We start from the raw sequence: 12682 nt of genomic DNA, 5'->3' as shown, positions 1-12682 counted from the left end.
AAATGGGTGTCATTCTCCCCGTAAAATAAGACCATTTTTTCTCGCATATCACCTATTACCTCGCCAACGCGGCTTGTATAATCATTGTGTAACGCGTGAGGGAGAAATGGCTGAACAGCCACCGTCATTTTGCTCTATCCTATCCTTCCCCGCTCTATAGCTTTCCTGCATGCTTTTATGTCCGCCGGCCAGCGCCGCTTCTCGGAAACTATGCAAAATAGCTGAAAGTTTGTTTAGCGTTCCTCGGGCGGCACTCCTACGCCTTCCTCTTTTTCACCATGCCTGTCTGTCTTGGTCTGTCGCTGATAAAACCGCCTTTGCCACGGCGGACGCAAAAGCACTTGTCCTGCCGCAGGGTAATGCCGGCAATGCGTGCTTATATACTTGGATCACTGGCCCCCAAATTTTCTTAGTGGGGCATCCCCCTTCTGTCCCCTACGCATTTCAGTCTTGTTTTGCCCGCTGTTCGTACTCCGCGTCGGTACGCGCTTTTAAAATTGAGGACTGTACTGTAGAAGCACCCGGACACCGTGGCGGGGCCTTCGGCTGCTTATTCGTTTGTTTTCTATGATCTTGTGAAGTTTACAAGCACGTGATAGGTTTGGAAATAATGGTAAAAGTGAGCGCCTGAACAAAAAAATGTGCACACTTTTTTTTTCATTAATCCTACACAGAGAAAAACATCAATAAAATATTGGCTGCACTATCCTGAAATATCGCTTTTCTGTTCGTATTTGTTTATTCGACAAGTAATATATTCTTACCCTATTTCAGTTCTGCCTCGGTCAGTTATCTTTGAAAAAATGCAACCAGTATAAAGCGAGCGACACGATGAACGATAACTCGAGTACGCCCCAAAATTATCTCCCCGTCGCGGCTAAGATGTGAGCGAAACGGATCTTGAAACCCTACTGGCAAGCTGACAGACACACGTCGTAGAAATGGGTGCAGCGTTCACGACTCGCGAGCAGTGACGTAAGGCGGGATGTCCGCCAGCGCTCACCCCGTAGTGAATGAGGGCCTTAAATAGGCGTCCCCACCCTTCCCATTGAAAAGTGTGCAAAGCGTTAGGCAATGCTTACACAGGCGGAGTTGACCTGGCTTAGACCGCGATCAGCATTCTGCACGTGAGGTGGTGATGGGTGGGCTCCACGGTGCCAAACTTACGCGAAATACTGTACTGAAAGAAGTTCCCGTGGAGTTTCTCCCGGGAACGCGGACAGACGCACTGCTGCAGTCCGACAGTCACACTTTCACCATAGAGCATGACCTCGCTTACGTGTCGAGTATAGGTATAATTAAAGTAAAAAATCTGTGCGTGTCCTTATGTGCTGAAATTTGAGGACTACGAATAGGTAGAGTATGGTGAGGTCTGTTGCCTGGAGAGACAATAAAAAATTGTGACATCTACGGTGTATTTCTTGCAAGGGTTTCCCATTAGAGAAGTTTAGAGTTTTATTACTGCAAGATCTCTGTGTCTTGCTCATCACGATACTACCCCTTTTGCCTTTATACCAATTTTGATGTGGATATATCGGACGACATGGGGAACGGTTCACGGGGATTGTCACGATGGAATTTGTGTGTTACCATTACAAAAGGTAGACCATTACCAACGCGCCCAAGTTTCAATTCATTTACGATTCGTTGTTAATGCCACTTTGATTTGAGCCAACCAAAGTGCAGTGGTGGGGCTGCATTAACCTACAATTGTGCAAATTTTTGCTGGTTGTGCATGTAGTCCTCAACTGCTCAGGCCAACCGCCTTCCATTTCGAAATGCTCTGGAAATATTACTGTGTTACTTTTACATGTTTACAATATCCGCCTTAAGGTTTCATGAAGATTTTTACTAATATTTATATTTGGAATTTATTCCGCAACTTTATAAGACGAATATAGTTTATACAGTTTATTATACATTTGATTGCTCGGTTTACTGCAAGTAGCAGTTGTGAAACGAATTAGGCCGAAAGAAATAATGATGAATAACAATTCTGTGGAAGGAAAAACTAGAAAAATAACTGATCACAATACTTAAACGTTGAAGCCTTCGCTACCTGCAAACAGTGCAGTTGCGAAGCAGCCTATTTACTTTTGCAGGGCCGTAAGCGAACCCGATCCACCTACTGTCGATCCACCTACTGTAACAGGTCCAAAATGCGAGGAAGCAGTAAGTAAAGTTTATGGTACTCTGTCTTCCATAAAACGGGACTGACGTTATCTTGGTGAAATATTGTATTGTTTTCGCAATTATGAGTTAGACTTGGAGGCTAATATTAAAAGTGCCATAAGGGTATGAGTGTTTCAAACAAAGTGCTCGCCATATAATAAAATGTTGTAAGATATTCGATCTAAGAAAATTTTTAACTGATGTGTGGTAAAAAATATTCAGAACATCAATACCCTGTGCTGTAGAGTCATGCTCTACCAGTATGTTGCGTTTCCTCACAGATTGCGAACTTATACCCAGAGTTGGGGCCACACAACGTACCCTATTTTCAACAGAAGCACGTGAAGCTCCCAAGTTGGCTGCACTTTCTCACCTCCTGTTTAACATTGCTTCCGTAAGATTTCCCACACAAGTAATTCTATTGAAAGTAGAAATCGTAGGCTCTACCCGAACGACATTGCCATCTGGTCGACCACGGGTTCACTGGGAACAATGAAGCAGCGCCGTCCGGAACCAGCCCACTTAGTAAATGGCTTAGCTGCGGACTTAGCTGCCCCCTCAAAAATGGGAAATATCCTGGTCTCAAACCATCAAGAATCTTCAGGCACACCGACCATCAACATACTCGTACAAACAGATGGGCACATTATCAATCCTCCTTAAAGCATCAAGATAATGGGCGTAACCTTTCAAGCTAATGAGAAGAATACGACAACGATCAGCAAGATCAATACCATGAGGCCGCAAGCCACACACTTGCTCAATTGCATAACTAAGACAAGTTGCTTGGGTGAATCCAATACACTGAATCGCACAGGCTTTCGTCATCTCGCGGAGCACTTACGCGATACCCTATGCACTGCACTTTATAACAGAACTGAAGTACCTAGACACCGTCGTAGGAAAAGCCTAGAAGCGGACTCTGAACCTACAGGCCAGCACTTCGACAGAATAACTCGTTTATTATCTCGCAGTCAACAACATGACTCATGAACTTATCGAACCACAATTATCCAACCAGAGGACAAGATTAGGTACTGCAAAACCGGCAGATTCATGCATTCGAAACAAGAGCTATAAATTCCGCTTCAGCAGCCAACACCCCAAGTCACAGACATCCCAATAATATCAGTCGGCACTCTAAGTGCCCATTCTCCCTCGAAACAATCAGAAAGTGCGTCGACGGGATAGAAGCAAGAGCCCATGCTCTCTTAAAGCAGTATGCAATTCATCCTGCCCTGGTATACACTGACCCGGCCCTGTACCTCTGAAAACGGGACTTACTAGCGACGGTTATCATCAGTCAAGAGCACCACACGAGACTATTTCTAGGCCGTTTCAACCTTTACTCGCAGAGGAAGTGACCGTTGCCTTGGCGCTTTCCCAAACTAATGTTGCGACCGTAATTACCGACTCTGAAAAGGCTTGACATAACTTCTTTTATTGCCGAATACGCAAAACTATACTTAGAAATCTTGCGTAGAAGCCCCTAGCGAGACCCGTCAAGGCTACCTTGGCACCTGCGCACATTGAAGTCTCAGAAAACGAGGCTGTCCATCTCACAGTTCGAGAGTTCCCCGGCAAAGCACCCGGAGACAAAGATCTGCGTGCGGTTCCTCTGGTTTTGTATCAAGTAATTACCGCGTGCTATCGGCTGCAGAAACCAGCATACACCTCACTACACAAACTACCCAAGGGCCAGGATAGGATACTGCGTGGCCTAACAACTAAAACGTGCCCCACCCGAGCAGATACTACAACAAATACCCCCCCATGTATCACCCACTGGGCCACTATTGTGGGAAAACCGGGACCTGTTTATTTGTTCTGTGGCTGCACACAAAGCCCACATGACCTGCCAAATCCCCTCCATACTTAAGAGCTTTGGGAGGGTGCCGCGGCCAGCCCTTCGATCGACGTCCAGCGCAAGTTACTGATGAGGGCAAAAGACCCGCTCCATGCCAATAGACTCCTAGAGAGATGAGTCCACAAAAAAGACTCTTTTCCAGAAACCAATTACTGTGTTTACTGTCTCTCTCTCTCTCAATGAAGGAAATACTTATAGGCTTGCCTTTTGACGCGAATGCCACATCGCCGTGGTTAAGATACAATATTCCCACAAATCGATGGTATGTGTTTGTATGCATTTACTTAAGCGAGTTACCCAAGCTCATGTTGAACTTCGTTCAAATTTTTGTTGGGCAAAGTGGTGTTTGATGGCTGAACTACTTTCACAAGACCTTCCGGAGTAGATTCCGGTGAAGATTCCAGTGAAAGCACCTATGCAGATTTTTTTATTTTGCTAAGTTTTGGGGGCATTGAACTACACTTCCAAGAACAGAGGAGTTAAGACAAGAAAAATCTTATAAAATATACCACCACGTTTGAATATTCCGACCAACTTTTCACCCTGCTCCTTTGCTGCCTAAAACAACGGAGTGAGAAAAATTTAAGATTAGTACATTCTGCAGGGAAGGTTTTACCAATGTCCTGAACCCAATGAAGCATCAACAGTGAAGGCTTATGCCCTGGCTTCGAGTTTAACCAATTTAGACGGACTGCGAGAATGCCCGTTGACAATCTTGAATCGCAGCAAATGTCATCAAAAGACGATGCCGCAGCGGCGGCATCAGTGCCCTCCCCGTGTTGTCCTTGCAGACTTCTCGGCATTTTCCCGCGTCTAGGCTTCAAATGGTATAGCCATTGTCACGGCTGCTATAGAGCGGAAAACCAACTGTGAAACATGGTTAACCAACGACACGTGAAACCAACGACACGTGAGCGCCACACCTGGCTGGAAGATACTTCTGGTCCCACCAGTACCAGTGCGGGCCGTGTTCCGTTTTGTTGTTCTACAGTAGCTGCAGTATTTCATTTGGTGTAGAAAAACTAAGCGTCCATGTACTTAAAAAAACACTCGAAAGGTCACTTATGTATTGATGTTCTCTCTCACACATGAATAATGTTTGCCCTATTTTGGTTTCGGAACAATGTTGTCAAGTAACAATACCACCACCATATTTAGATACTTAGAAATCGCATTGCGTATTTGAACGTGTCCTTCAAGATCTGCATTAACTTTGACTGAGCGGCACCTGACACCAATACCCCCTTCCATCGAAAGTGGCTGTAACTTCTATTGGGAGGCCTATGACGGTGCCAATGCAAACTCTTCGGCACCAGTCCACAGAGTACAAGTAGAATGCCCGTGGACTATCATCTCGCATGTCTGACTTTAGGCAACTCATCAATAAGCACAGGTTCCCAGTCGAGGTGATTTCCAAATGCAGACTTCGTCGGAGACGTCGGTCTTTCGGGATACTCCTTGTATCGGTCTTTGACGAGCTCAGAAAACAACAGAGTGCACCTTGAAATACGTAGTGACTTACATTTTGTAGTGCATAATGTGGAGCCATATCACTCGAATGAGTATGTCGCACCAACGGTCAAGCACAATCAGGTGGCTTTCGCTGTAATCGAAGGATACATTGCACCTAGGGCAAGGGTCAACTTTAAGCACCTGCAAGCCCTCTTGGGCAATACAGCGCCACCGTACTTGCTTATGGGGGATTTCAACGGGCACCATCTAGCTTGGGGCAGTGTTAAGAGGACACCAAGTGGAAATGGCCTGTTCAATGTGGCCAGCCAAGCAGGATTAGCAGTACCCAACAGTGGTTGTCCCCCGTTCTTTCGCGGGAGGGCTTCAAGTGTATTGGATGTTATTATGGTGTCCACTCCTCTGCTGCATACCGGATTCTGGTATCCAGACTTTATAAGCTTCGGCAGCAACCACATCCCAGCGTACCCATGATTGATGGAGTTCGTGGTGGTACCATCACGCGGCCACTGTCGACTGTAAACTGGACGACCTTCCAAGACATGGTGGAGGATAATGCTGACGCATTGTCTACGAACGAAGAACTGGCGGAAGCTATTGCCAGAGCCCTGTCACAGTCAACAAGGCGAAGCTTGGTTTTAAACGCATGGGCACCAGTGTACGGAGAGTAGAAACGCCTTCGCGTGATTCGCAGGAGAGCAGAGCACCGTGCGAGGGTAACGCTGTCGCCAGATTACATTCGAGCTTCAATACATGCCCAGAAGCGCATTCAGAAGCACTTGAATAGGCTTGCAAGACACCATTGGAGAGAATTTTGTTCCAAAGTTGATCCCCACAAACCGCTGAGTCGCATTTGGCAACTTTTCCGCAGCCCCAGAGCAACACCGAGTCAAGATCATCTGTTCTCATCAATAGCTGTCCAGCGTAGCGTCAGTGAACTGGGCGTAGCTGACAAATTTTGCGCCAAGGTTACAGCTCCCCCTAGATCTGCAGTGATTTCAGAGGTCCCAAGTGATTGGCTGTCCACTACGAATGCTATGCTGATGGATGAATTATTCGCTGTGCACGACCTAGTCACAGCGTTAGCGTCCGTTAACCTGCCTTCTTCGTCAGGCACCGATGGCCTTACATACTTAGCTTTGAGACATCTCGGGGGTTACGCCCTCCGCCGACTGCTTACATTCTACAAAAGTCATTGGAGATACCCCGCGTGGAAGCAAGCTGGAACGTTTGTCGGCTAGTAGCGGTGCATAAACCAATAAAACCGCCAACCGACATCAACTATTACCGTCCTACTGCTTTACTAAGCTGTATAGGGAAGGTAATGGCGAAAGTGGTGCTGCAGCGACTCGTCTCCGATCTTGATGACAGAGACGTGTATCGCTTTCAGATGTCAGGGTTTAGAGAAGGAAGAAGTAGCATCTTCAACACAATTGCTTTGGTGAGGGATATTCATCAGGGAATGGCTGCAGAAAAAGGTAGCAGTAGCCGTGTTCCTAGACATCAAAGTGGCTGTGAATAACGGTTCTCGTGAAGCTATTCGAAGAGAAATAACGCTCGTAGGGCTACGAGGCGGATGCACACTTGGCTCTGCAACTACTTGCATAATCGCTATGCTATATTACCACCAATGAAGGAGACACAAGGTGGCATGAGATTACACAGGACGCCCCTCAAGGCGGAGTCCTAAGTCCTGTGCGGTTTAGCATCTGCCTCCTCCGCATCACGAAAGTGCTGCCCCATAGTGTCAACATATCTCTGTATGCTGATGGCATTTGCGTCTGGGCTTCTGGCACAAACCGGAGAAGTATACGATCCAAACTGCAGAAAGCTTTTCTTGCAATTCAAAATTCCCTTAGTACGTGCGGCTTGCTAATTTCACCAGAAAAGGGTGCCGTGGTTGCCTTTACGGGATGGGATGTATTCCGCTATCCTCTGGTCATAAATGACACTGAAATACCGCGCGTTCATAACCTTAAATGTTCCGGACTGACATTAGATCGCTCACTATCTTCGGCCCACATACGCGTAACCTTAGAGGACGCCTGCACTCATTTATGCTCATTTTCCGGATGCTGACACGAAAAACATGGGGCTGTTTAGTGCCTTCACCATTTCTTGGCCTTCTGCGCTACAGCCTCCCTCTGCTGATTATTTTGTCTGAGACAAGCTTCAAAGTGCTAGAGAGTGTGCCGGCTAAAGTTCTGCGCATCTGCCTGGGCCTTGCGAGGTTCACATTCAAGAGTGGAACTCTCTCTGAAGCAAGGTGTATGTCCGCTCAGACTCTCCAAGCTCTCGAGTTGCTTCACACCAGCCTCCGTCACGTCACCCGGGTTGGTGACCATCCTCTAGGACAGGTGTCTTCCCCTCATGTATGGAACGTCCTACCCGCCAACTTCGAATGCCCAAGCAAGCCTGCCTTTGGCTGACTTCACACTCCAATGGCTGACGAGTCAGCCATTGTGGTGTGAAGCCCGTCGGTTGGACCAACTGTGAAAGAGAAACTCAGTCACAAGACGTCGTCCACCTTTACTGAGTTAACTGCTATTAGGGCGGCACTCCTTCACATCACCAATACTCTCGCTCGACAATGGGTGATTTTTAACAATTCGCGGCCTGCCTTGCAAGGAGTGATGAAGCTATCCCACAACTGCAGCCAACTTCTGCGTGAGCTACACGCATTGCACACACTAGGAATACGAGACGGGCACGGCATCTCGCTTCAATGGCTGCCAGGTCATTCCGGCATCCAGGGGAATTTCGTCTCGGAATCAGCAGCAAAAGAGGCACAGTGCTTGTGTCTATTGGAATTCCGTATTACACACGAGACGGAAGTACGGTCGTGAAGGCGCTTGGATATAAACTGCAGTAATAGCTCAGCAGGACCCTGTTAGGATACCCTTGCCTCTGCACGCGATTGGCCCTAAGTAAAATTTCCAGTTTCCGCGAGGTCTACAAAAGCAAACTGAAGATGTAATTCACCGACAACGCCTGAACGTAGCCTTCACTGGTCGTTTTCTTTTTAGGATATGCTGGTCGGATGCCTTGTGTTACTGCCCGCTGCACACAGCTCAACGCGAAACAGCTAAAAGAACTCTAGTGCGACTCCTACGCGGAAACTGTTCAGAGCTGCATCACTTGCTTTGTTCATGGCAAAATCACGCTGACGCGGCGCAAGGGCTCCCTTAACTTTTTTTCTATGACACAGGATTAACGGATGTTCTTTAACCTTGGGATCCTCACATTTTTCTCCTACTCATGTAAATTATTTCTATGTTCCGAACTGATTTTATTTTCCTCTCCCTCTTATTGATTGTTGCTTCGCACTTGTGTCCTTTTTCTTTTCTTTTTTCACCTCACTATGTTCACTACCACCTGAAGTAGCAAGCCCCGCCATTTGGGAGGCTAGCCTCTTCAGTTTTCATTATAGTTTTTTTTCGCTGAGTCGCTCTCAATTGAGAGATAGACGGACAGACATAAAGACAAACAAATATTTTCGCGTCCAAGTACCCCCAGAAGATTACCGCCTTTAAAATCTTTGTTTTCGGTTCCGTCAAGGTCAAACGTTCCGCTCTACCAATATTGCGAGCACCGCGAATCATAAGGTCTACCTTAGGAGGTTTTCCGCTAAAATGGACGAAGCTCTAGACGAGTGTTTAAAGCACTAAACTGCAAGTACAATAATTGGGATGGAGCTGTGCAGTTGGCCAATATTTTGTTCTTTGCCTTCACTGTAATTTGTTCAAGAATCGTGAACAGGTCCATGCTACCACAGATATATTTCTTTACGAAATAAGGAAGTGCAATGGCGGCTCTGTTGCTTTAAATATTTGCTATAAATATTTGCTCTGTTGCTCTAAATATTTGCTAAATCTGTTGCTATAAATAAATATTTGGCAATTTTTTTAATCTGTTACCGGCCGCCTGATTCTGAACCTGGCTTTTCCATCGTCCTTTCAAATTCACTCACCAGGATTAAAGACAAGTTTTCGGAAGCCCCTATTTTTCTTTTCGGTGATTTTATATTCCCTCAAATAAACTGGCCTTTACTATCAACCCCTAGTGCATCCCCGTCTAACGAATCCAAGCAATTCCTTGATCTGACGCTAGAATTTAACCTACACCAAGCTATTACATGCCCCACAAGAGGCTATAACACTTTAGATCTTCTTCTAACATCAAGCCCGGATGACATAAACCGCACAACAGTACTCCCTGGGTTCAGCGACCATAACCTTATCCAAAACTGCATATCTCTACCTCTGATTAGAAGGTCGTCAACTGAAAAATTCATAACTGATTACAAACGAGGAAATTTTAACGCTATCAATGACAAACTTGGTTTCTTTCTTGACAGTTTTCGCCGAGCATATCAAACCCATTCAGTAAACGCACAATGCAGGTATTCAAAAACACGATACTAAACTTAGAAAAACAGTATATTCTAACCATCCGCGTAAAATCGGATTCCAATAATCACTGGTTCAACAAACAATTGAAAAGTCTCCTAAATCGAAAAAAAGGTCTTTACAGGACCGCCAGTGAATGCAATAACCCTTTATCATGGGAAAAATATCACCTGTGCGCCAAACAATATATTAAGGAACTACAAAAAGTCAAAGATAAATATTTTTCTTGTGACCTACTATCTATCCTCCGCTCAAATCGTACTAAATTCTGCCGCATGCTCTCTCCAAAAATCAAAGTACTAACATAGATCTTCTAGACCCAGACGGGGAACCAATGGACAGAAAAAACGTTGCCACCGCCTTAAATGACTACTTTTCATCTGTATTTTACTTTTTATCTGTATTTTCTACCCCTAACACTGCAGAGTCCACACGACTACCTACCCGTTCCCCCGGCGCTGTATCCCCCGAAATAGCATTTAACCCTGAAGGAATCGTTAAACTAATAACTGGTCTTAAGATATCTGCAGTGCCAGGATGTGACCAAATAACCCCCAAACTTTTAGTTAACACCGTCACAGTGGTTAGTCAGATTCTTAGCCTCATCTTCATGCAGTCCATTGAAACAAGCGAAATTCCAGACGATTGGAAGATAGGCCAAATAGTAGCGATCTTTAAAACAGGAGAGCGAACTAATCCAGCAAACTACCGCCCGATTTCCCTAACTAGCATTCCTTCTAAATTACTGGAACACATTATATCTTCTCACATCGCGACTCACCGTGAATCAATAAATTTCTTCTATAACCACCAGCACGGTTTCCGAAAGAACTTCTCATGCGAGACCCAATTGGCCGAGTTTACCCACGACCAACTAAAAAGCATGGATGATAACCTTCAGATTGATGCCATATTCCTTGATTTTTCCAAAGCTTTTGATCGCGTACCACAAAATCTATTACTTAGCCAAATTCATTCACGTGGAATTGCACCGAATATTGTCTCCTGGGTTGAACACTTCCTCTCTAACCGTAAACAATTCACCTCTGCCAATAATCATAACTCCTCTTTAACTAACGTATCATCAGGCGTCCCTCAGGGCGCAGGCTTATCACCTCTTCTATTTTTAATATTTATAAATGACCTGCCAACAAATATTCAAACAAAACTACGACTATTTGAAGACGACTGTGTCCTATACTCCCCCATTTACAACATTGAAAACAGTACTAAACTACAACAAGACCTCGACACAGTTGCACTATGGTACCAAGACTCATCAATGCCGTTAAACCTAACCAAATGCAAATCGAAGTAATTTTCCCGTAAGCGCGCCACTGTTCATCACACCTACTTTATCAATTCGCTTCCTCTCGATTCGGCTTCCTCATACAAGTATCTCGGTGTGCACATGTACCCATCCCTTTCATTTGCGCCACACGTGCAGTCCATCTGCTCAGACGCTTCGCGCACGCTTGGTTTTCTGCGCCGCAATCTAAAATCTGCATCTCCTGACGTTAAAAAACTAGCATACTTAACATACGTACGCCCAAAGCTCGAATACGCATCGTCCATTTGGAATCTATCCCAGGCATATCTCGCTAACGAACTATAATCAGTCCAAAACCGCGCAGCTCGCTTTATAACCTCACAGTTCTGCAGAGAAATCAGCGTCACCGCCCTAAAACAATCAATCGAGCTGCCATCTCTCGCGTCACGCCGCCTCATCTCACGCCTATGCCTCCTGCACAGTTTCTTTTTCCGCCCGAAATCAGTTTCTTTTTCCGCCCAAGACACGAACTTTTACAGCCCCCTAACAGAACTTCTTCTCGCATTAACCATTCTAACCCTATTGCACGAATCAACGGCCGTACATCCGCAATGAACGACTCCTTTTTCCCCCAAGCAATTACACTTTGGAATCACCTCCCCGACACCATTGCTCCCACACCTGACCCCGCATCATTCCGCGCAAAATTGGAATCCCACTTTGATTCCACCCAATAACCCGTGGCTGTAAATATATCCTACCAGCGTACTGTATGTATAATTTTTTTTGTCAAGTTTGTACTCTAATTCCCAGTCAAAGCGTTTCTTTTGTTTGTTGTTTGATTCGTTTTTGTTGTCATTCTTGACCAAACTACCATATGCGTATTTAGAACTGTATTGTTTATAATAATTTGTTCATATTGAATTGTACAGCCTCACACCGTATTTGTTGCCCCCCTTATGTTGTGCCCTCGGGCCTTTAAGGATGCAATAAATGAAATGAAATGAAAATATCCGCAGCGAACTCTTCCGTGCCCAGGCCATAAAACAAGGGCACAGCGTCCGTTGAACAAGTCTTCATGTTGTCCACCAATTCTTCACCCCCGTGCTAGGCAAAGCAAACTTGAGCATCTGCTGAAGGGCATCACAACAATTAAAAACTTGTGCAGGTTCGACAATACAAAGAAATATATAGCCATAGTCCCGAAAGTGGTGCAGACCGTCGTTCAGTTGACTGTCTGAAAGCTCCTCACCACACCGAAGTTTTGCCGCCTAACCAACAAAACTACCGCCAACAGTGTGTTAATTAATACTACTGAAGTAATTTCTAATGGTCTACGATGTAATAATAAGTATGGACTTGCTCACCAATTGTAGAAGCGGAATTGACCCGGAAGGTTAAATTAGCGGGCCGATATACAGCCACAACACATCTGAGTGGACCGTCCAACCGTGCCGTTGTATCATAAAACTGGCGTTTATCTTTCGAACGACC

General features: G+C 45.4%; 1 long non-coding RNA gene across 1 annotated transcript in view; it reads left to right on the top strand.

Moving 5' to 3' along the window:
• The window catches only part of LOC144167093 (uncharacterized), a 133394-nt gene that overhangs the window by 31723 nt on the left and 88989 nt on the right, over positions 1-12682 (top strand). The window contains exon 2 of the long non-coding RNA XR_013321842.1: positions 2103-2172. This is a non-coding gene — a long non-coding RNA (uncharacterized LOC144167093). The remainder of the gene's footprint in view (positions 1-2102; positions 2173-12682) is intronic.

Source organism: Haemaphysalis longicornis, unplaced genomic scaffold, assembly GCF_048455015.1.
Source record: "Haemaphysalis longicornis isolate Haplotype H1 unplaced genomic scaffold, Haemaphysalis longicornis Haplotype H1 scaffold_2, whole genome shotgun sequence".
NCBI classification, from domain to species: domain Eukaryota; kingdom Metazoa; phylum Arthropoda; class Arachnida; order Ixodida; family Ixodidae; genus Haemaphysalis; species Haemaphysalis longicornis.
Note: the sequence above shows the minus strand (reverse complement) of the source record. Positions and strands in the feature narration are given on the sequence as shown.